Source organism: Vicugna pacos, chromosome 32, assembly GCF_048564905.1.
Source record: "Vicugna pacos chromosome 32, VicPac4, whole genome shotgun sequence".
Classification (NCBI taxonomy): domain Eukaryota; kingdom Metazoa; phylum Chordata; class Mammalia; order Artiodactyla; family Camelidae; genus Vicugna; species Vicugna pacos.
In genome coordinates this window covers 21,347,944-21,373,817 of record NC_133018.1, presented here as the reverse complement: position 1 = coordinate 21,373,817, position 25,874 = coordinate 21,347,944, and the positions used below count along the sequence as shown (strand labels likewise).

General features: G+C 47.1%; 1 protein-coding gene across 1 annotated transcript in view; it reads right to left on the bottom strand.

Annotated features, from left to right (window-relative positions):
• TMEM132B (transmembrane protein 132B) overlaps positions 1–25,874 on the bottom strand; it is a 292,208-nt gene that overhangs the window by 116,393 nt on the left and 149,941 nt on the right. The window lies entirely within an intron of this gene.

Sequence of the window (25,874 nt, the reverse complement as noted above, 5' to 3'; positions counted from 1 at the left end):
CTTTAAAATAAATACACGTGAACCAGGGCCTTCATCCCAGGCCCCATCCCACGCCCACATTGTAACGCCTCTGCCTCTGACTCCGTTCTGGGCTCCCACGTAGAATCTGTTCCCAGGTCCTGCTGGTCCCAGCCAGACTCGTCTCTTAAATTTCTGCCCCCCTCTCTCCCACTCATTGAGTCGTACTGAAATTGCCTCACGGCCGGCCTCTGCCCGCCAGTCTCCCCACTTCACCGCGGGGATGGTCCTGAGACACTGTCCACCGCTCTGCTCAAACCCTGCGCTACCCCTGCTCACAGCTGGCTTCACCCTCCTAGGACGACATTGGGGTCACCTCCTCCCACCTGCCTGTCTAGGCCCGGTCCCTGCTCCTCCCACTGCACGCGTCTGCCTGTGCACACCCAGGGGCCTCTGAGCCGTGATCACCTGCACGTGCACACCCGGGGGCCTTTGGAACACGCTCACCTGGGATGTGCGGGCGTGTGGGTTTTGCTCCACCTCTTCCTCTGCCCCAGGATGCTTGGAGGGCCCCAGGCAGCACCTCCGTCACCTGTTACATCCTCCTCCCCCCTCCCCAGTCAAACCCACGGCCCCCTCCTCTCTCTAACCCTCCCCCGTGCGTACACCACGCAGCCCCCCAGCCCCCCGGGAGGGCACCTGCCCTGTCTCCTCTCGGGGTTATAAAGACTCTGAGAGCAGGTGTCCCCAACCCCTGCGAGGGTCCCACCCAAACTGAGCACGCACACGCGGGCCGAAGTGAGTCACGAAGCCAGCTGCGATGAACAGAGACTTGAGGGGCCCCAAAACGCAGGCCCTAATTCCAGCTCCGAGCACGGGGAGGCCCATTCACCCTCCACCCTACTCAGACCCCAAAGTGGCAGCACTAAATCGGCAGACCCGAGTGTGAAAGAAGGTGTTCAAGTCCAGCAAAATCAGGAGGAACAAGACAGTCCTGAGGGAACGACTGATGAACCCCTGAAACGAACGGGAGGAGGAGGGGGGAGGACACATTACCCGGCCGCTCCCCCCCCCCACCCCTCGTCTCTCAGCCTCTAGTCACTTGCGTACATGCAGCTTGATCACTCAAGCGAAAGAATAAAAAGTCCCCTCTGAGTCCCAAAATGCGCAGGAACTTCAGCAAGGCAGTGCACAAAGCACAGGAGCCGCCCGAGGGCCCGTCCCAGCCCAGACCCGCCTGCAGGGGGGAGGAGGGGAGAGGACGGGGCCCTGCGCCGAGTGTGCGTCTCCGGGGTGAGAAGAAGAGACCATCATAAAGAAAGTGGAACGCGGTGAGCCTGGGAGAGGGGTTCTCAAGCCGAGAGAGCAGAGGCTCTAAGCAGGAACTTGAACACGTCTATTTTGCTCCGGAAATTATAAATAAAATGCCAACAGTTCAGGCACAGGATTTGAGGGGCTACCGGAATTACCACAGCACCTGCCGTGTGCCAGCCTCCGAGGACCCAGAGGTGAACAGGACACAGGCCTCTCCTTGGAGGAGCACAGAGAGGCTGCAGGGGAGACCCGAGAATGAACACCAGAGGATGCGGGCAGCGCGACGGACGGTGCGGCTGAAACGGGCACGAGACGGAGGAGGCGCTCACAGAACGGTTTGTCGAGGTCGACTTTATTATGTCTTTTCTTTTTATTGGAGGTGCTGGGGATTGAACCCAGGACCTCGTGCATGCTACGCACACGCTCTACCACTGAGCTACACCCTCCTTCCATCGAGGCAGACTTTAGAACAAACAAAAGTCTTTGCCGCCATCATCCTCGCAGCCCCACAGACACTGTCCCCCAGGGACAAGGTCCCCGATGGTGAGACGTGTCCTGCACAGCCCTGTCAGGACCCCCCATCCCCCACTCTGGGACCCAAGGAGACATTTCTAGACTGTTCCCTGGGAACAGTTTCAGGAGTGTCAGAGAAGTGTGGTTAGGAGCATACAGCCGGCGATCAGTAAATGCAGGTTTAACTGACCTGGTCTGGGGATTCATCCTGACCGTCTTCCCAGGAAAGCTGCCTCATTTCTGTAAACCAGAAATTGACCCCGTTTCACCCTCTGTCAGTCTAGGTGTGCTGAGGAGGGAACACCCCCAAAACTGAGAGTGGCTGAAAAAGCTCCCTGATTTCTCATGCGACGTGGGAGGCAGGGACCGGCCGGCTGCTCCACCCCACAGGCCAGCAAACTGAGGCCCATGGGCCAAAGTCAGCCTGCTTCCTGCTCTTGTAACTGAAGGGCTGTTGGAACACGGCGAGCTCCTTTGTCGACTGCTTTTCTGCAAACCACACAAAACCCAGAATATTTACCATCTGGTCCTTAATAGAGAAAGTGTGTCAACCCCTGGTCTATGCCCGTCACTTCACTCCAGGACCAGTCACCCGGGGAGGAGTTCCAGAAGGTTCCACAGCCGTAAGTCAGTGGCCTGGCATGAAATTACATGTGAGTGACACTCGGCTTCCACTCACAACTCATTGGCCAGAAACCGTCACGTGGCTCTCTCTGCCCGACCCCCGGGGGCCGGAGGTGCAAACAAATTACTAAGGAACCACAGAAGCGACTGCCACGCACACCCTTCAGATTCCCTTTTCGAAAATAAAGGATTCCTCAAACCTCGAAAGCAGTCTATTCCAGGTGGCCCAGGCGTGGCAGCAACCTGGTCTGACGGCCTTCTCGGGAAACTCAGGGAAAAGAGTCAAGAAAGAATAAGGACATTCCTCCAAAAAAAATTTTTAAAAATTTAAAAACATCACACACACACACACACACACACACATCCTTTTTTTGATTAGTATTTTTTCTTATTCAAACCTCCTGGCATCCACATCTCTTTGCAAATTTCTCTCCAGCCCTGGAAGAGAGTCTTCTGTCCCTTCCTGGACTGGGAGCAATTTCAAATCTGGTTTACTTTGGTCACTAAGTACAAGCTGTGATTCCACAAACGGCCCTGAGTGACAAGTTTTACCCTGTCAGCGCTCTGTTCCTGCCCCTGAGCTAAGCCCTCCACCCCCCGGGCAGCACTCACCACCTGGGTTTTAGGCTGTCAAATGCCCTCTCTTTCCCTCCGTTCTCTCCCCTGGCCAGGCTTTATTCGCTCTCCCTCCCTCCCTCCAATTTCCTTTTACCCCATTGCCCCCACTCCTGGAAGGTGCACTCGCCTCCCCACCACTCCAGACCCCCTCCCCCATCGCCCAATTAGGAATCACTCCAGACCCCTGGCCCCGGGCCCCCAGTTAGGAATCACTCCAGACCCCCAGCCCCGGGCCCCCAGTTAGGAATCACTCCAGACCCCCGGCCCCGGGCCCCCAGTTAGGAATCACTCCAGACCCCCAGCCCCGGGCCCCCAATTAGGAATCACTCCAGACCCCCTTCCCCATCGCCCAATTAGGAATCACTCCAGACCCCCAGCCCCGGGCCCCCAATTAGGAATCACTCCAGAGCCCCCTCCCCAGCCCCCCAATTAGGAATCACTCCAGAATTCCCTTGAATCATCAATGGCTGTTTGTTGCCTTCTCTTCAACTCAAACTGCTTATTTCTTCTTTTTAATACATAGAGCACCTTCTGTTCAAATTGCTGGAGGGCCTTGGAGGGTGAGGTGTACTTGCAGTTTTTAATGAGTCCAATTCAGTGTAGACTCACTTTTAAGTTCTACATTTAAAGTCTTTCATTCGCTTCACAGACGAGGGGGAGAAACGTACCAGCGCATGGCATTTCCTATTTCACGTCTTAACCTGGAGCTATTTCCTGGTTCCTATCGTGATTCCCAGCAAACATCGAAGAAGACACCAGATCCACTTGTGAGAGAGAGACAGCGCAGGAGATAGGAAAGCATCTGAAAGCAGAGCCAACGAACTGAGGAGTCTAACGAGATCACCCAGCACGGAACGGTTTCTGTCTCCTTAAAATTGTATTTGTAAATTTTTTTTCTAAGAGATAAATAAGCAGATTTCTGGATGACAGAAATGTTTGCTCTTTGAAGCTTTAGGCAAGATGTTGGCATCTCAGCTCGCTCTCTTTGCAAATGCCTGTATGGCAGGCCTTAGATTCCTGAAAAGGCCGAGCAAACTGCTGGCACGCGGCTTCAAAACAGGCGGAGCGCCTCGCCCATCACCTTCACCTCCTGAAACATCACACGCATACGCACGCGCACACTCACCAACACTTCTGCCTTACACAGGCGCCTCCTTTCACCATTTCTCTGAACAACCACTGCCCTGAATGGGCTCACAGTGGAAAACCACGCCAGGAAGAAGAGAGGCAATGGATTTGACGCCAGGATCCCGTTTTACACCAATTCTTTTGTTTTAGATGCCAGATCCAAGTTAGGCGGCAGTGCGTCTTAGCTGTAAATCTGTCATAATAATAACTCCGCCGCGGCCTGCTTCTGAAAAAAGGAGAGCTTGGCATTCACGGCAGGGCACCGTCGGCCGAGGTGGGTCCAAGCCAGAACCCAGAAACCTCTGTTCAGACGAGCCCGACTTGAAAGCGCCATTCAGCCGTCCAGAGCCATGTGCAGAAGCCGCACAATAGTAAATTCAGCAGGGACAAGAGCTGTCCGCTGCCGGGCCTGGCCCCGTTCCGAGCGCAGGGGATTAGGACAAGCTGCCCACACGGTAATTAACACGACAGGGACAACCCCCAGGGGCAGGGGCCCTGGCCGTGGCACAGAGGCAGCGGGGTCTGCACACACTAGGCTGAGAATCTCTGCCTTGTCTGGGGTTCGGTGACGGTCACCTGCCCCCACTCACTGGCAGAGCTTAATTAGCATTTAGAATCTCCAAGAGCAGAATACGAATAGAGAATGTGGTATGAAGTATTTTCTGGAAGTACTTTCCCGACGTATTCCAAGTGCTGCTTCACGGAACGGCTCTAAATAGACTGATGCACTGTACACGACCTCTGGGAAATAGCTATGTTAGAGAAGGTTTTCAATGTTTTGTATTTTTTTATTTTATTTTATTTTATCTTACTTTATTTTTATTGCCCCTGGTTTTCACTGTACAATTTACCTTCAGGCCAAAGGTCTTAAGCAACACTGATACAAATCTTTTAAAAGATTAAGTTTTATCATGCTACTATCATAAAAAAAAAACATGAGAGCTGGAAACGAATTTTGCAATTGCAGACTAATGCTCTCATTTCAAGGTAGCGCGGAGCGAGACCCAAAGAGAGAAGATGGCTGTGTTGGGACAGACATATAGCAAGCTGGGTGGTGGCCAAAATTCTGATCCATTTTCCCCTGATGCTCAACCCAGGGTCCTGTCATCATTTTATGCTAAGGCTTCTTGTCATCGTGAGAGGGGGGAGGAAAAAAAAAAAAAAACGAGAGAGGAGAAGAGATGTGATGGGAAAAGCAACTCCTCCGGCAGTCTGCAAAAAGGTCACCAAATGTTCTCATTTAAAATTCACACCACGAAATTTGAAAGTGAAATACAAGCAGCAAAAAGCTCACAACATGTGAGTGAAAAACAGCAACAAGAAATTAATGTTGGATGGTCTAGCCACACAGGTCAGTGCGATGGGAAGAAATAAACAGGATTACCAGGAAAACTATAGGAGACCAGAGTTAAGGTTTTGGTGTGAGAGAAGAAATGCCAAGCCATGGAACATAAGATTGGTACGTCTGACTACCACATTGTTTTATACAAATGGAAGACAAAAAAAAAAAAATCCACAGAAAGTGAAGGATGGGACGAACTAAAGACAATATTTGCTACATAGATAAAAATCCAAAATATCCAAAATACATAACAAACACCTATAAATCAATAAAGAGGAATCAGCTCTCAGCCAAGTGATGTGAAAAGAGATTTTACAGAAAAGGAACCGAAAACAGCCAGGCAACATACGGAACGGTGTCCGATTTTGCTAAGAGCAGCTGAGATGAAGACCAGAATAAGGAGACACTGTCACTAATGGAACTGACATTATTTTAAAGAGTTTATCATCCCAAGCACCGAGGCAAGTGGAGAGGAATGAGAGCCCTCATACGTTGCCGGGCAGTCTCAACCAGCACAGGGGTTTTGGAGAACAACTGGTCGCTTCAAAATAATTCAGAACATGCAAATGCTATGATACCGTGCTTTCATTTCTGCAAACCTTTTCCTAGAAAAGTACTTACATGGGTTCATCGCAAGACGTGTGCAAGTATAATGAACCCATTATGGGAAACAGCAAAAATCTGTGAACAAACTAAATGTCACCAATGCAGGAATGGTTAAGTAAGCTGCGACACAGCCCAGTGATGGACTCATTTGTAGCAGTTAAAAGACATCACTGCAGCTCTGTTCTCAGTAGCCGAGAAATTCAAGCATTATTATTTTTTAATTTTTTTAATTGAGATATAGTCAATTTACAATGTTGTGCCAATTTCTGGTGCACAGCACCATGCTTCAGTCATACATGAATATACATATATTCATTTTCATATTCTTTTTCACCATGAGCTACTATGAGATATTGAATATGTTTCCCTGTGCTATACAGTATAAACTTGTTTATCTATTTTATATATACCAGTCAGTATCTGCAAATCTTGAACTCCCAGTTCATCCCTTCCCTGGCAACCACGAGTCTGTATTCTACGTCTGTGAGTCTGTTTTCAAGCATTAGTTAGAACAGCAAAGTATTTAGAAACAACCTAACTGGCCCCATTCGAGAAATTAAGTCAATTATGTAACATTCATATGAAGAAACAGTGAAGAACTATTGAAAGGTTCACAGAAAGTTTGCAATCCTATTTACAAATGCCTGTGACAAAACAGTGAAGCAAAGAAAAGCAGGAGAGAAAATTGTTTACACAGAATACAATACATTTGGAGAATAAGAGCCTTAAGTGGAACTAGAAAAAAAACGTTAATACTGCTTCTTTCTTTTTGGGGGGGGCGGGGGGGTAATTAGGTCTATTTGGTTTTAGAAGAGGTCCTGGGGATTGAACCCACGACCTTGTGCATGCTAGGCATGCAGTTTACCACTTGAGCTATACCCTCCCCCATGGTGGTTCTTTATATTTTCTGTTTTTCAATTGTTTAACAATGACCTTGCATTCCTTTTTCCATTACACAGAGTGAAATAAAGAAGAATGTTCCATGCAAAGGACAAAGCGTACATAAAAGTGAGACGTCAGTAATTAAGAGAGGTTTATCCTATGACAGACCCCAAGTCTTCTGTATGCAAATGAGGTCAATGACCCATTCTCAGCTTTAAGAGAAAAAAGAGAAAGGATTGATAGCGAAAAAAAAATGACACTTCCCTCAACCCGGCAGAGACCCCAAACAGATAGGACGTGTCCCAGCCATAATTACCCTCCCAAGTTACTGGGAACGTAACTTTAACAAATTACCAAGGGAAAAAATACACTTCCACCAGCCTTGCCCTTCCCGATTCAGCTCAATTTCATGGTGCATGACTGCCTTCTATTTTATTGTCACTAAGGCACCAGAGAAAACAAACAGGATGAAGACTACCATTGTTAACAGACTTTTTAAAAAAATTTTTTTTCTTACAGCTTCAATGGGTTATTTAGTTTCAACGGCATCTGTTGACAATGAAAAATGTAACCACCATAGCTATAAAACTGCTTTGGTGGTAAATGTTTAACTGTGTTTCCATTTCAATTAAAGACAAATTCACTTTCTATCTTAAGAAAGAACTGTTCCCGGGAATTCAGAGAGGTAAACAATCTACAGTGATGGTTGTCCCACAGCTCCCTGGAACTCTCTTAAAGCAGAGACCCTTCCCAGCAGGGACCCCAGAAGTGCCACCTCCAGGTAGTTTTGGTCTTTCAGGGGTCGACAGGTAATCACAGAGGAGAATCCATCAGAGCCCCCTGCCCGGTTCTCAGGAAGTTCTCCGGCTCTGCCGGAGTTCACGGAGAAAGAGGTGGTCCTACACGCCCTCCCCGCACCAAAGAAAGCAAGTTTGCAGCAGTGGACACCGCATGAACGCGCTTCTCCCGCAGGCATGAGCGTTACCAGCAGCCCCTCCTCCCCAGCGCAGCTGGACATGGCGGATTTCTCTAGAACCCCAAGAGCCAATTTCCACTGCACACCTGGTCTCCTGCTACAGATCGGGGAAAGGAAAACCAACGGAAACCCACTGTCCTCCTTGGAGAAGAAAAACAACAGAAGCGCCTCAGGCAGCATCACCCAGAAATGCCGCTCAGAGACTCCCTGGTCTCAACACGATCTCTCAGCAAGAAAGGGCCACAGCAACCTGAGATGCTGAGCAGCATGTTAAGGGAGTCGTAATCATCAGTGAAAACCTGAATGTCGCCTCGGATAAAGAGAAACCGGACAGCCACACCCGTAAGTCAGCCTACTTTCTCACAACTTGGCCAGTGTCTGAGAGCTGGCAGCTGGAGAACAGGGGCCAACTCTGACCCTCAGATTGTCTTCACTGGGCCCACTCAACACTTGTCAAAACTTAAACTAGTGTCTGGAGATTTCATACAAAGATATGCATTTCCATGTGTCTGAAACTCAACTCCCCTTGCAGGATAGACTGTGATTATACACAGGATGATCAAAAAAAGTCGCCTCAGAGAACTGGAGCTTCTTTTATGTTCCTGAGATCTTTTACTGAGCGCTTACTCTCTCCCCACACGGCATTAAAAACTTCAGGTAATTATGTCACTGAGTCCCCACAGCAAGTCTCACAGTAAATATTATCTCTTCTCCATGTCACAGGTGAGAAATTGAGGAACAGAGAGACTGAGTCGCCTGTCTGAGGTCACACAGCTAGGAAAAGACAGGGCCTGGATTTGGACCAAGATCTGACCCCAAAGACTAATTTTCAAGGACTGTTGTATTTACCTCCCTGCAGAGGATTCAGACAAATCTGCAAGCCATCCCCAATGTATAGGTAATACTCCACTTCCCAATCCTAGGAGTACTGACTGCTATGAAATTTAAGCTCTCTGCTATTTCTGTTTCAGACAGCCAACATCATCAGCTTTCCCAAAGGCTGTGACAGCACACGGACACCAGATTTCACAGCAATTTCCTCTCTCGAATGCCTTCTAAACCTCCTGTCTTTTCTGCTCCTCAATAAATCATGGTCCGGGCCCCTGGCAAAGCTATTGCTTTATTTGCTGTTGCCTTTGAAACGGGTAAAAGTGGACTCCAAATGGGGTTCTGGGGAGAAAAAACAAAAGGTACCTTGAAATTCTCTTCAAGGATCCATTTTCATGTGCCTAATTGTGTGCTTGGGGTGGAGAAAATCCGTTTGAGAAAGGATAAGATCTTCAAAAACACTACATTTGGATTCAGGTCTTTAAGGTGGATTTCTGCAGAGGGAAGAAAGTGGTGAAGAGACGGTTCCCACAGGCTGGGCTGCTCTTCCCCTCTTACTTCATTTAAACCCCACAGTGAGACCCAAGGAAACCCCCACCTTGCAGGAGAGGTGCGGAGAGAGCGCGTCACCTGACGAAATTCACACGGTGGGTCAGAGACAAAAACACCACCACGGAACCCAGCTCTCCGTCTCCAAACCCCAGGCTACACCTGCTTCTAGAAAGCTCCCCTCCCCCTGGATCTGAGAGACTCTTTCCAGGTGACAGCGGGGGCTGTTTCTGCCACAGCCCGAGGGTGGGCGGTGGGCGGGGGTCTCAGCGCCTGAAGGGCCGGCAGACGCCCTCAGTGGGCGAGACCACTCACACAGGTGTGGATCTGGAAAGCAACACTCAGCTTATTTGCATGTAGAAAGGAGCCCCGTTGAAACCTCAGCCTTTTTTATCAGATCACTGTTTTTCATCATCTGTCTTTCCTGTGTATAGATCACAGTGGTCCGAAGGTTTATACCCAATGGGGGCTTTACATTGTTTTAACATGGAAACTTCCTGTTTGCATGGTAATCATACAGGCATACTCTTTGCTACTTATTTATTTTAAAACACATCACTTTTTAGGTCTATCTTGATACAGAGATGGGTATTAACGATACTAATTCCCGCAGCATTTACAGGTCACTCCCTCTGGGCATGCTCCGATGGAAGCGGTACAAACAGATAAGGCAGTTTAACCCTACAACAGCCCTGTCAGGTAGGTACAAATTTTTCCCCTGAAGTTGAGGAGATGGAGGCACCAGGAGTTCCAATGACTTGTTCAAGGTCACATAAACTAACAAGTGGTGATACCAAGAAATGCTTCCTCAAAGAGACCCCCCCACTGTGGGCTTCGTGATAAACGCCAACTAACAGCCAGCCCCAGTGTGATTCTGTGATTTACAATAAGAAAGTTATATTCGCTCTTCATCCCTGTTTCTGGCTCACAGTTCCTAAAACCCTTGGAATGTCCTAAGCAATGAGATCAATAAAGGTGTCTTGTTCTGTAGGTGAGGAGACTTTTGGAACTCACCTGAGGATGGGGGCTGGTTGCCAGGGGAACCAACCATGCGATTGGAGGGTTGGAGCTTTCGGTCTCAGCCCCTGGACCTCCGGGGACGGGAGAGAAGCTGAAGGCTGAATCAGATGCGAATGGTCAATGATGTTTAGTCAGTCATGCCTATGTCGTGAAGCCTCCAACACCCAAAAGGATGGGGCTCAGAGAGCTTCTGGGTTGATGAACACCTGGAGATTCGGGGAGAGTGGCGCCTGGAGAGGGCATGGGAGACTGATGTCCCTTCCTCACACCTTGCCCTGTGTACCTCTTCCATCTGGCTGTTCCTGAGATCTGTCCGTTGATAATCTGGTAAGTAAAGTGTTTCTCTAATGCTTCTTTGTGACCCACTCTAGCAAATTAATCAAACCCAAGGAGAGGGGTCATTGGAACCTTTGATCTACAGCCGTTCCCTCAGGAGCACAGGTGACAACCTGGACTTGCAGCTGGCATCTAAGTGGGGGAAGGGAGGGACAGTCTTGTGGTATCTAATGGAAGGGACAGTCTTGTGGAATCTAATGCAGTCTTGTGGAATCTAATCTAATGACAACCTGGACTTGCAGCTGGCATCTAAGTGGGGGAAGGGAGGGACAGTCTTGTGGTATCTAATGGAAGGGACAGTCTTGTGGAATCTAATGCAGTCTTGTGGAATCTAATCTAATGACAACCTGGACTTGCAGCTGGCATCTAAGTGGGGGAAGGGAGGGACAGTCTTGTGGTATCTAATGGAAGGGACAGTCTTGTGGAATCTAATGCTGACTCCAGGTAGAGTGTCAGAACTGAGCTGAACTGGAGGACGCGCAGCTTGTGTGGGAGCAGTGGTCGGGAAACCCCCACCGCACACACGCGTTGGAATTGGGTTCAGAATTTTTACCCAGTTTTGGGAGGGACAGTAGGGAGTGGAGGGGACTGTGGAAAACAAGAGAGTGCCCCCTTGTGAACTGGCCACAGGCAGCATCGGCACTTGTGGTCACTCAATATCACCTTGACTCCACGTGACCAGACCTCCCAGCATCTCCAGAGATGCCTGAAATGTGTATTTTTAGGCATATCTCCTGACTTTTTTCAACGCTGGCACATATTGAAGGGGAAAAAAAATCATTCAGCAGGTCAAACAAAACAGGTTCCTGGTCTACCAATTTGCCACCTGGATGCAGGAGATCCCAACTGAACCCATGCTCTCGTGGCCCCTGTTCCCATGTCCGCACAGCTCAGGAGACCTGGCGGGCTTTTGAAATCAAAGACATCTTTGCTTGGCAACTGTTTAATCAAAGGGGAGATGCAAGATGCTTTTATTAACTGGATAATAATAGAGCACCCTAATGAGTCACTCAGCATCAAAGTGCATCAAATTCATCAACGCTGTTTTTATTTTTTGAAAATGATTAAATATCATTTTCTTTCCCTTTATAGCAAGATCCAAGTGACAGCCAATCTGTCAGCTTATCTGCTGCTGTCTAACTACAGCACTTTGCATTCATTATTTCCTACTTATATCATTCTTTTAAAAGGAGGAATAACTCAGTCCTGCCTCTTGACAGCGGAGAAATGAAATGGTGTGACTTTTCATGAGATGAGTGTTTCCCTGACAAAAAACACCAACAGCAGACCCATAAAATTAAGCCAGAGGAACATCGACCCAAAATAAGATGTACAGGGACAAGCTTCTGGAAAGTTCCCCTCATTTCAGAACGTTAAGGAACTTCCCACCTGAAACACAACTTGCTGATTGGCACAACCACTTTGGAGAGCAGTTTGGCAGCGTCTGGAGAGCTGAAGATACATACCACCAAGGATGCTGCAGCCCCGTTTCTGTGACAGAGCCTGGAACTTGGGCGCCACGTTTTCCCTTCTCTTGTCCCCAGTAAGGAATAGATTTTGCACAGCAACTCAGAAAAATCACACATGAGGGACATGGACGTTTCATGAAATAGTATTTCCCCTTAGTAAATGCTATGGACTCTGAGCTTTTCTATTCTGTGCTAACCTCTATTCCATTTCCCTTTTTTTCGGATGTGTCACAATTCATTAATTGGGTTGCAACGTTCGGTTTAAAAACCACGACCCCAGAGGACCTAGTGCAAATACTTAAGATGGCATGGACAAGGATGGACACCAAAATCCACCGGAGCAAAAAGTGTAAAAACAAAAACAAAAACCAGTCATCCATCAACAGAAGAACGAGTCAACAAATTACAGCATATCTGCCTCATGGAATATTATACACCAACGGTAGGGGGGGCCGGATAAAACAACAAGAGATGTACGGACCAACAGGGTTGAATTTAGGAAAAGTCACACTGAGCGGAAGGGGTAGGTTGCCTTGTGACAGCACAATGTCGTTTATGCCATCACACTGGAGGTTAGGATTTCAGCACATAAATTTGGGGCGGACACAAACATTTGAACTGTAGCAGTATCTACGTAATAGAGTTACATGGACACTCACAAGAAGGTTAAGCATGCAATTCAGGAGAGTGGTTAACTTTAAGGAGGAAGGAGAATCCAATAGGGATAATTTTGTTTGGTTGTTTTTTATTTTGGGGGGTTTTTTTGTTTGTTTGTTTGTTTGTTTCGCTTTTGGTTTTTCAAGTTCTGCAGCAGATTTGGGCAAACATCAAAGTGCGAGGAAGCTATGTGGTAAACAGATGGATACTTGTTACAATATTCTTTACATATTTATTTCTTTAATTTTTTATTTTTATCCAATTTTTAAAGGTTACTTTCCATTTAGAGTTATCACAAAATATTGGCCACATTCCCCACATTGTACAACACATCCTTGAGCCTACCTTACACCCAACAGGTTGTACCTCCCACTGCCCCACCCTGATCTGTCCCCCCACCCCTCTGTTAACCGCCAGTTTGTCCTGTAAGTCTGCTTCGTTTTTGAGACTCCGTGTATAAGTGATATCACACAGTATTTGTCTTTCTCTGTCTGACTTATTTCCCTCGGCAGAAGGTCCTCCAAGTCCATCCATGTTGCTGCAAATGGCAAAATTTCATTCTTTTTTTTTTTCCATTACGTACTTAAATAGGCTTGCAATCGTTCTGAAGTTAGAGAAAGAAACGGAAAGGAAAACAACCTGCCCACCGAGAGAGCAGAAGGCAGCCAGCTTCCTCACCGCGCGGACCACACACCTGCCCGGATGGCGCGGCCTCAGCGCGCCCCTGGTTTCCCGCTCTGCTCTGCTTCTCAACTGCGGGTGTCTCAGCTTTGCCTCCTGGGTGTTTAATGAGTCCTAACTCTCTGGGACTGAATCTGGAGCTGTTGCTCATTCTCATAAAACCGTGTTAGGAGCCTTTCTTCTAGAATATCTATGCAGATGGAATTGTAAACTCCGGAATTATTAGCTTTGAATCCTTTAAAAATATGTTTAAGCCTTAAAAAACCTCACGCCAGGGAGCAGAGTGGAGCTGATTCTTATGGAGGGGTTTAGTCTGAAAGACCATACGGATGGTTAAAAATTACCTGTCAGAAAGCGCCTTTGCATATCTCTTCAGCTGGTGCTGAAGCACGTCATAGGTGACTTTTGCCAAGAAAAGAACTTCTCTCTCTTTTGTTGTTGTTTTGGTTATGGAAAAACACACATAACCATTTTAAAGAATACAATTCCTTGGCATTAAGTGGGTTACAATGTTGGGCAAATACCACCGCTGTCTAGCTCCAGAAGTCTTCCATCACACTACAAGGAAAAGCTCTACCCATTACGCAGTCGCTCCGAATCCTCACTCCCCCTCCTCCCCCGGCCCCTGGCAACCGCACATCTGCGTTCTGTCTCTGTGAATTTGCCAGTTGTGGACATTTCATGTCAATGGAATCAGACACTGTGTGACCTCTGGCATCTGACTTCTTTCACTCAGCATCATGTTTTCAAGGTTCATCCACGTTGTAGCACGTGTCAGTGCCTCCTTCCTTTTTGTGGTTGCATAATATTCCATTGTATGGAGGGACCCGCTTTCTTAAATCATCCAAGGAGGGGAGACATCTCTGTACTATCAGCTCAATTTTTCTGTAAATCAAAAACTGTACTGAAAAATGAAGTCTGCTAATTTAAAAAAAAAAGACAGCATCTGGTAAGATGCAGAAGCAACTTCAGGGGTGGAGGGCCGCACATCCCTCCTGCAAAGAGCAGCCAGTGACCTTGAACAGTCTTGTGTGGACGCAGGATACACACTGCTCACCGCCAGCAGAACGTGGGGCCTCGCTGTGCCTGTGCCACGGAAAGCAACAGAGGACCTTGGCCATGGAACTGGATAAAATCAAATAAAATGTCCTTTCAAAAGACACAGAGGTTTCTGCTCAAACAGAAAAGGCAATCCGGCATAGTACCTTTTATGTAGGTTTAAAGGAATCGATGCTTAGTGCGGCAGGCTGCGTTAAAATAACACTTTCAAATCACAGAGAATTTTCTCCAGGAAACTACAAGGAGGCAGGGATGGTGGGGGGGGGGGTTGGGGGAGGACCACTCAAAGGTTCCTTTGATTGCTTTTGTCAAGGACTTGCAGCAGATCTGAGGGAGGTTTCATAGTTCCAACGGTCGATTTGGTCAATGGCATCTAATAATGGCATAATAATAAATATGTCAGAGTAAGTAAATAAATACAAAATCGTGATATAGGAAAATGATTTAATGGAGCGGCTGGGGTTTCTGACAAATCCCAACAAAGAGTCCTTCCCAAGAGCATCGACTTTGCAGGTTACCCTCGGTTACTTTCGTCCCCTGCCCATCAGAAGTCTCGTGCGAAGGCTCCGATCTCAGATCACCATGCCGGCTGGCAGACCTTTGGAAAAGAAAGTCTCTCCTTTCCTCTGGCTCAGTTTCTGCCTGCATAAGGGAACTACAGAAGTTAAATCCTACAGGAGAAATAAAATCTGCTCTCAGTAAGAAAGGGCATGTCTGAACCTAAATGATACTTGGAGTTTCTGGGAGAAACTCTGTTTCTGTTTCACAAAGGACCTACAATGCATGAAGCTGGCAATGCAGTGATTAGGCCAGAGCTCCCTGGAGCCTCGAACAATGTGGCTGAAATCAGGGGTTTGGGGAGGCCACCAAAATCTCACCAAAGTGTTGCTCTTTGGTGGAGTTTCTCTTCGGCACCCCCTTGTCTCTTTTTGAGGTAACTCTGGTGCTGGGGAAGGCGCTGTGGGCTTAGAATTACCTGACGTGTATTTGTCGCCTGGCATGTAGTAGGCACACATCTTAGAGTCTGGGTTCAAATCCCAGGGCCACCAGTCATAGCTAGGTGGCTGTGGGCCCTTAATATCTCTGAGCCTCACCGTCCCCATCTGCAAGTGCGGCCAGCAGTGCTACCTTCTTCACAGGGATATTGTGACAGTTCACGAGGTTAATATATAGCAGAGAACCTGGCACACAGTAGGTGCTCATTAAGTGTTGCATTTCATATTGGATCTGCTTCCAATACCCTCTGAACACTCCTCCCCATTGGCACCTCTTCTAGACTCTTCCAAGTGGCCCCATCCAGGTCCACCCACCCCAGACGCTTCCTATTCTGAGACTGTCCCAACCACTGGTGAACTTCTGCATTGAAGAACATTCTGGAAAATGAATACATTACAGTCTCAGTATTAATATAAAGAACGGCTTAATGGGTCAGCTTCTCAGAAATGTATATGCTTAAACTTCTTCCCATCCTTTAAGGACCAGTTCCCGGGTCACCTCCCCTGAGGTGCCTTTCCCTCCAACAGAATCCACTGCATCCTCTTGGTTCTACTGCTCTTGGTCTCTTGTCTGAAAACTGTGCAGAGCGCCGCCTACTGGTGGAGATCGCTCTCTTGGCGGCATCTGTCCCTTTGGTACCAGAGTCCTGAGCATCTCCAGAGAGACAGTCCTGCTTCCAAAAAGACTGTAAAAGTCAAACCAGTTGTTTAGACTTGCTGAGACAGGCAACAGGGAGCCACTAGGTCGTGATGAAAGCTGTATTTTAAGATTAGTCTGGCAGCAGGTAGAAGGATGGATTGGTAAGGAGAGACCACAGTCACAGAGGCCATGGGGCAGCCACAGGGGCATTCTAGGAATGAGCTCCGTGAGCGGCATGTTGCCAGGAACACAGTCCTCAGCCAGCGAGGCCCTCCTGGTCAGCAGGAGGACACAGAGGCATTAAAGTAGGACACCCTGTTTTAAACAACCACACCTAGAGAGCCAAGTGTAAATGTTTCTGCTCCAAGCCAGCCATATGGAGAATTAGGGAAACTTCTTACTCATCTAAATGGAGCCACTTTGAAACCTACGGACTTATTCCACACATGACATCACTACTCAAAAATGTATATTTGACTAAGAGACGGAAGAGACAAGCCACATTCTAGGAGAAGGCATTTACAAAGCACATAACCAATAAAGGACTGGCATCTAAAATATGCAAGAACTCTTAACATACAACAATAGGAGAAAATAATTTAAAAAACAGGCAGATCTGATCAGATACGGCACTAGAGGAGATATCAGATGGAAAATAAGCACATGAAAAGATGCTCCACGTCGTATGTTATCAGGGAGCTGCAAATTAAAAGAAAAAAAAACCACAGTGAGAAACCACCGCACGCCTATCAGAGCAGCGAGAATCCGAAACACCGAAAACCACATACCAGTGAGGGCTGGAGCAGCAGGGGTTCCGACTCAGCGCTGGTGGGAAGGCAACAAGGTGCAGACACTTTCGGGGAGAGTTTGGCAGTTTCACGCAAAACTAAACAAACTCTTACCAGAAGATCCAGCAACTGCGCCCTCCTTGGTGTTTACTCAAAGGAGTTGAAAACTTACGCCCACACACACATACAAAAAAAAGTACGCACACAGATGTTTATGGCAGCTTTATTCACAAATCCCAAAACTTGGAAGCAATCAAGACGTCCTTCAGGGGGTAAGTGGATAAATAAGTAGTGGTTCATCCAGACAATGGACTATCACTCAATGCTAAGAAATGAACTATCAAGCCATGAAAAGACACGGAGGAAACTTAAATGTGTACTACCGAGTGAAAGCAGCCAATCTGAAAAGGCTAAATACCCTATGATTCCAACTCTGTGACATTCAAAACTATAAAGATAATTTAAAAGATCAGTGGATACCAGGGGTTTTGGCAGCGGGAGGGAGGGAGGGGTGAACAGATGGAGCACAAAGGATTTTTAGGGCAGTGAAACTATTCTGTATGATACAGGAATGGTGGGTACTTGTCACTAGACATTCATCCAAACCCAGAGCATGTACAGCACAAACAGGGACCCCTAATGTATATTAGTTAATAAGAATGCATCCTTAATGTTGGCTCATTAATTGTAACAAATGTGCCATGCTAATAAGGGCAGATATTAATAATGGGGAAATTGTATGCCTGGGAGTAATATGAGAATTCCCTGTAATTTCCACTCAATTCTTCTGTAAACCTGAAACTGTTATAAAAAAAAAAAAAGAAGACGTCTCAATATTTTTAAGTGTATATTTGAACACTTTGTATCAGTCAGGATAAACTACAGCATGCTGTGGTAACAAATAAGTTCCCACCTCAATGGCTTAACAGGCTTGTGAAAAGATGCTCAACACCACCAAGTATCAGACAAATGCAGATCAAAACCATGATGGGGTCTCCTCTCACACTGGTCAGAATGGCCATCCTCAAAAAGTCTACAAATAATAAATGCTGGAGAGGCTGTGGAGAAAAGGGAGCCCTCCTACACCGCTGGTGGGAATATAAATTGGTGCAGCCACCATGGAAAAACAGTGTGGAGGTTCCTTAAAAAACTGAAATAGAACTACCATATTATCCAGCAACCCCATTTCTGGTTATATAGTTGGGAAAAAATGAAAATGCTAATTCAAAAAGACACATGCACCCCAATGTTCATAGCAGCAGTTTTTACAGCAGCCAAGTCATGGAAACAACCCAAGTGCCCATCAACAAATGACTAGTTTAAGAAGATGCAGGGGTGTGTGTGTGTGTGTGTGTGTGTGTGTGTGTGTGTGTGTGTGTGTGTGTGTGATGGAATATTACTCTGCCATTAAAAAGAATGAAATCTTATCATTTGCAAAACATGGACCTAGAGAATATTATTTATACTTAGGGAAGTAAGTCAGACAGAGAAACAAATGCTGTATGATATCACTTATATGTGGAATCTAAAAAAATTATACAAATTGAAACTGAGCAGGACCCTAGGGGCCCTCCCAGGTACAGAAGCCTTTCCACGTCCCCTGTCTGTTGTTTGTAGAAAAGCTGTAGTCTCCCAGGCTCCCCCTGAGTCACAGAAGGGCAGGCTCAAGCAGCTAATGGTTAGGACAAGAGTCACAGAATCGGTAGTTCCTCCCTGAAGGACAATGTATAACTGGTGCACGTCCCTGGGTTGTTCTGCAGGCACTGTAGCCGCCACCAGAGGAAAAAGGCTAACTGCATGATGACCAGACTGTGGCCACAACACAAGCCTCTCCCATCTTGAGCAGGACTGAATCTATGCTTTGCACAGTTCCAGGAACTGGCCTTAAGAAAATGGGAAGAAACTGACCCTGGAGTTGAAGGTGAACTGAGCTTAAAACAATCAAGGCGACGCCGACCAGACCACGCATGACCAGTTTCCAGACGACTGTCAGAGCTGACTGCTGCTCTGCAGGTAGCCCTTGCCTGCACACTCTTGAAGCGTCCCTTCAAAAGCCCTCGCCCTGTGATCAGCAACTGGGAGACAGTCTGGGGGGAGGCCAGTCTACTATCTCCCCAGGTCCCCGGCTTCCCAAATAAAGCGTCTTTCTTTTTCCACTAACCCTTGTCTCTCGAACATTGACTTTTGAGCCAAGAGCAGCTGAACCTGAGTTTGGTTCTGATCTGAGTCGGTAACAAACTGACTCTATTATAAAACAGAAACAGATTCACAGACATTGAAAAGAAACTTATGGCTACTGGGCAGGGGGAGGGGAGGGAGGGAGGGATAAATTGGGAGGATGGGATGAGCAGATTACACACTACTATATATAAAATAGATGAGCAACAAAGACCTGCTATACAGCACAAGGAACTATATTCAATATCTTGTAATAACCTATAATGGAAAATCATCTATATACACATACATATCTGAATATATATTCGCATATATATATCTGAATCACTTTGCAGTACACCTGACAATAACACAATATTGTAATTCAACTACACTTCAGTTTTTAAAACATGGCTTAAGATGGCCAAGGGTTAACCCCCGCCCACACTCTCCACCTTTGCCAGGCCAGCCGTGGGCACTGCCCCGTGCAGTCACGGACCAAGCCTCTCCCCTCAGCCACACGTGAGTCGGACTCCTCCGAGCCGTCCCTCCTCCCCGCCGTGGCCCTGTCCTAGCCACACCTGCGGAGCCCAGCGAGAGCAAGAAGTCTGCCAAGTCCGTGTAGACAAATCCCAGCCCATCCCTGGTGTCTGATCACTTTCCACATCTGATCAAATTCCTCGAGCCCATGCTCGACGTCCGATCACTCGGGCCAGCCCTCAGCAAGACTCTGGTTTGGTCAGTCTCACCACAATCCCCGCTCCCTCAACGTCTGCTTGTAGCCATTTGCCGTCCACTGACCCCACGCCCACCCTGTTCCTTGGCTGTGAATCCCCGGCCGTCTTAACTGTACTGGGCGTGGAGGCCAGGTCTACACTGAGGTCTCTCCTCCCTCCCTGCAATGGTTTCTGAATAACACCTTCCTCTACCACTTGAACCAGTGTCTGGCTCCCGTTCTCCGACAGCACTCAGAGGCCAGGCTGATGGGGTGTGGGGGGTTCTGACAAAGCCTTTTATGCGTGCTGCTCACTCCCGCACCCTCCCTCCTCCAGGTGGGAGCCCTTGATTCAACTGGACAACATAAGACCCACACCATCGCTAAAGCCACAATATAATAACAATAATAAATAACTAAAGACAGCAAAGTGGGGGGAAAGCATCTGCAGTCAAACACAGAAAAAAATTGTTAAATTTCACCAGAAACTGTCAATGCGAATTAAGCCTACAAGAAGACAGCCATATTTCAACTGTCCAATTATCTTTTTAAGGCTATGCCCGGTGTTGGCAAAGGAATTGAGAGCTGGGCGCCCTCACACAGAGCTGGCAGCGTACACTGGCAGGGAAATTTCACAAAAGCATCAGAAACTTAAAACGTGGCCGTGTCTTTTGACCCTACCCATTCACTGCTAGCTTTCTCTCCTAAAGACTTACCTACAGGAATATCCAACAGACATTTTACGTTTAAAAAGAAAAAAAAAATGTTTAAAAGGGAGGAAAAGATAAAACATCATAAAAATGTCAAGCAGTAATGTTCTAAAAAGGAAAAAAATGAAATGTGATAAATGAATAGAATATATCTCTACAATACCGATGGAATATTAGACCACTTTTAAATGTTATGTTGAAAATTACAGGTTCACCGAAAGGCCCCATTAACCTTGAAACGGTTGGGGGAAAAAAAAGGTTTGTGTGTGCATTTTTGTATTTTGAGGGGAATAGAATCCACCTCTTTTATCAGTTTTTCAAAAGGGTTGATAATCATTTTTCAGGCTAGATACCCACTGATGTGCAAAGATGTTGCCACATATTTATTCTACATTATTACAGAAAACAAAAGCTTTCAAAAGCTTTCGATGTGAAACAAATTGTAACACTGACAACAATTACGTATTTGTGTACATCGTATACACGTGAACACATACATGCAGATACGCTCATCAAAATATTAACAGTGGTTGCCTGTGAACCAGACACTGGATCGGAGATGGCTTTATCGTCTCCATCTCACTCACTCGTAGTTCCTAAATTGTCTACGACTGAAAACCTACTACTTTTGAAGTCAGACACCGTCTGTTACACTTAGGCTGAAACTGGCCAGCAGCAGAAATGCACAAAGTGCTTCCCACTGGTCAGGAAAGAGGTGAAATTTTTTTTTTAATATTTCTTTTTTTTCCCCCTTTTCTTCTGCTCGTCTGATCCCTTTTAGGGGAAGAGGCAGGGGTCCTCCATTTCCGATAGGTGAATTCTGTTGCCACTTTCTAGAGAGAATTACAAATGAATCCCAGGGCACGACGCATTTCTATACATCAAACCTGGGTTTTGAACTATTGTGACAGGTGCCGCTCACCGGTCTCCAGGTGTGCAGGGGCAGGTGCTATTGTGAAGCCAAGAATCTGGAGTCTAAGTCCATTATTTTCCAATCCTAAAGTTGTCGGAACAAACAAAACACCTTTATCTTCTTACGGAGCTTAAATTCATTATTTCATTTATTCTTGTATCCTGGAAATTCTCAACCCTGGCTACACATTAAAATCACCTGGGAGGTTTATTGTTTTTTGTTTTTTTAAAGGCAACGTCTGTGACCCAGTTAGGGGTAAAGTCTATGGAATGCGTGCTTTTTAGAGACTCACAGGCGATTCGGATACTCATCCAGGACTGAGATGCCTTGATCTACCATTCGACGAGTGGTCATGAAGCCACTGTATCCGTATCCGGGGGCTGCTATGGCAAACTACCACAAATGTAATGGCCTAAAACAACAGAGATTTATTCTCTCATGCTTCTGGAAGCCAGAGCTCCAAAATCAGGGTGTCAGCAGGGCCTCCAGGGGAGGGTCTGTTCGTTGCCTTTTCCAGCCTCTGGGGGATCCAGGCGCTTGGCGGTCGCCCAGGCTGTGGCCACACCCCTCCATCATCACATGGCTGCTCCTCCGTGTGTCTGTCTCATGAGGACACGGCACTGGGTTGAGGGTCTGCCCACATAATCCAGGAGGATCTTACCTCTGTAAAGACTCTTTTTTCCAAATAAGGACACATCCACAAATTCCAGGATCCGGATGTAGGCACATCTTTTGAGGGGCCACCACTTAACGCTCTACAGCGCCAATTGCCACGTGCTTGGGGGCCTCCCGGTGCTGCGGGCGCGGCTTTTCCGACGCTCAATGCTCAACTGTTACATTTCGCAAAAAGCAGTGAGTTCGTCCAGTTAGTTAAAACAGTGATCCCTTCTTCTGCCCAACTGGTTATAATGATTTCTGGATCAGAGCAGGCAGGGAAAAACTCCTGAAACACTGCCTCCAGGGTTTCAATGAGGGCAACACGTCACGGTAAACATTCAACTCAGATCTTGATTTCACCTTCGACAGGGTTACCATCGTGTGGCGTGTGCCTACTCCTTTCCAGAAATCTATTCCATACCACTCAGCCATAAAAAAGAATAAAATAATGCCATCTGCAGCAACACGGATGGACCTGGAGAAAGGTTCTAAGTGAAGTCAGCCAGGCAGAGAAAGAAAAATACCGTATGACATCACTTATCTGTAGACTCTTAAAAAAAAATGACACAAATGAACTTACTTACAAAACAGAAACAGACTCACAGACGTAGAAAACAGACTTACAGTTACCAGAAGAGAAAGGAGGTGGGAAGGGATAAACTGGGAGTTTGAGATTTGCAGATACTAACTACTATATATAAAATAGATAAGCAACAAGTTCCCACTGTCTAACACAGGGAACCATATTCAGTATCTTGTAGTGACCTGTAATGAAAAAGACTCTGGAAAGGAATATATATATATGTATACATACGCCTGAATCACTGTGCTGCCCAGCAGACATTGACACAACATTGTAAACTGACTAGACTTCAATAAACACACACTATCTATTTTAGGGTTTTGCTTTTCCATCCTGTGGAGAAGCACCAGCTCCTCTTTCCCTGGTGCACCTCCAAGCCGTTCTCAGTCTCTGTTCCAACTTCCAGCTGAGAACGAGCTTTGCACTGCGGTTTCTGACCACACAGAAAGTTGCAGCTTCTTTTCTCCGAGGTTTGGTCCCCGCAGCCAGACAGAAGCCGTGGACGGGCCAGCCGCATCGCAAGTGCGCTGGTTGCACGTGGTTTCCCCACCGCCCAGCTTTCACCTTCTTTGGCTCCGCGTGGTCTGTTCTGAAGCACTTCCAGATCTGTTTCTTTTTCTGCTCTCCTCCCTCTTCTGGCCACACAGCTCTTTATCTAGTGGTCTCCATCTTCATGACTCACATTCCCTGACAATGAGTGCTCATTAAGATATTTCAAACTAAGACCTTTACTGCTTTCCTAAGCGAGCCCATTCGGTCTTCCCGTGCGACATATTTTTAATTCTTATCACAGGACTTCAGGCAGTTTGTACGTTCTATTCTATTAAAAACCCTATTCCGCCCAAGGTTGTCACAATTCAGAGACTACAGCATTCAGCAGGATGTTCTGTTAGGGACAGATTCATAGAGTCTCTTTGTTAGCCGGGCAAACATGGTCCATGAGCTTGTATTTCACACCTCATTTGAGCTCACAATTCAACAAAAGAAGTATAAAAAGAAGCAATTACTTATTTAGATTACCGAATGGATTTTAGAGGGATATTAGACGAGCATAAACTGTCATGGCAAAGCCACAGTCCCCGGCCCCCTTCTGCCCGGGGAGGTCAGACGTGAAGCGAGAGAAGACGAGGACGTGGGAATGTGAGAGCGGCTCGTGATTCTGCCATTCTGGTTGCGTGACTACTTTTTCTCTTGTAGCCTGTTTTTCTCTCTTCTAGAGAGAATGCAAAATTGTGCATTCTCAGAACCAAAAGTGATTCGCAGATACTAACTACTATATATAAAATAGATAAAGAGCAAGTTTCTACTGTATAACGCAGGGGACTCTACTCAGTATCTTGCAGGAGCCTACACTGAAAAAGAATATGAAAAGAAATATGTATCTATATGACTGAAGCACTGTGCTGTATACTAGAAATTGACACAACATTGTAAACCGGCTATACCTTAATTAAAAATAAAATATAAACATGAAAAAAACCCAAAGTGATAACCATAGCCTGCATTTTTCCTTCAGTTTAAAACATCACCACTGGATTACCCGGTATTTCAACAAATCAATTTCGCATGTGTACACTGCGCACCTTAGAGAGATACACACGGTGGATTTCTGACGGTGGAAGTCAGGGTGTCCCACTGGGACGAGGAGCCTAGGGGCCCTTTCTGCTTGAGCATCATTCATGCAGTACCTAAGGGCATCCGTTGAACAAGGCCTACTGGACAAACACCCCAGGAACCAAGAGGAAGTCTGCCAGTGGGGTCAAAACAGAGATCAAGATACAACCCTCTCTTACAGCAGAAAAGAATGCAGAGATGAATTTAAGTGTGTTCCTGGGTAACTGAAAAATGGTGCTCTACACTGGAAATGGACACATTGTAAACTGGCTATAACTCAATATAAAAAAAAAAACAACAGACAAAACCCTCAACAGGTCCCACCTTGGAGGGGCGTGGCAGACACTGCTCGCTGACCGCCATTCTCCCACCCTCCTTCCCTGGCCACAAAGACCACCTCCCAGTACAAAGCATGAAAACAACACCAGATACTCACTGTCCCAGACTACCCTGCTTCTCCGGCAAAGGCACGGAACCCACCACTTACCGAGGAGATCTAAGGGGAAGACTTCCAAGCAAAGTCTTCTTTCCAGCTGGAAAGGTCCTCTCCCCTGGTAAAAAGAGATACACGAGGAGAAGCTCCCCGCCCTTCCAGTCTTTATGGTCTTTGTATACAACTAGATAAGTCTGTGATGTCTGGAGCTGCTGCAGCCACCTTGCAACCATGAGGAAACAAGCTGGAGATGGCAGCCAGAGAACTGGGCACAACGGAGTAGAAAGACAGAACAACCTGGGTGATACAACGGTGCTGGTGGATTGAGCAACCAGCTACCTCCAAATTTCTTGTCATGTGAGACGACAAAACCCTTTCACGGCAGCCACCTCTGGGGGGCATTGTTCTACTTGCAACCAAGCAAATATAAAAATCCTAGGCTCTCTCCGTGCATCAGAAACTCAGGATACGGGAGTGTTGAGCCAACAGACACAGATGTCCAGGAAAACCATGGGTCACCGGAGGTCGTGGACTAAAAGCTCTGTCAAGGGGTGAAAAGGACGATGACCAGAATGTTGAGTTTGGAGGGAGAGGGACCCAGGCCACCTGATCAACATTCCTAATAGAAGGCTTTTTGATCACTCAACCTGAGTCACTCTTTCCCTTTGAAAAAGATCTTCCAAAGCAGCCAGGACAGAGTTCCAGCTGAGGCTGGCTGGGGTCAGCCAAGCAGAGACGGCACTCAGCCTAGAACGCCGCTGGAAATGCCGCTGGAAACGGCCTGCCCCGCCCAGCGTCCCCGTATCTCCTGCCCCAACCCGCCCACCCGCCCCTCCTTCATTCACGGAGCACCCTTTCAGCACCCAACACCGGGGACCTCAAAGAGTCTCCCTGCAAGAGAAGACGCTGACACAATTGTGACAACAGAAGGTGAAAAGTAAGGGGCTCGGATGCCAAGGTGAGGGGCTGGGGTCTCGCCCTGGCTCACGTGGGAGCCGCTGGTGGTTCTGAAGCGGGGAGTTGCTCACTCACCCAACCGCTAAAGCAACCCCATGGAAAACAGGTGCTTCACCAAACGGAAAGGAGATTGTACGGGTCACAACTGGGGT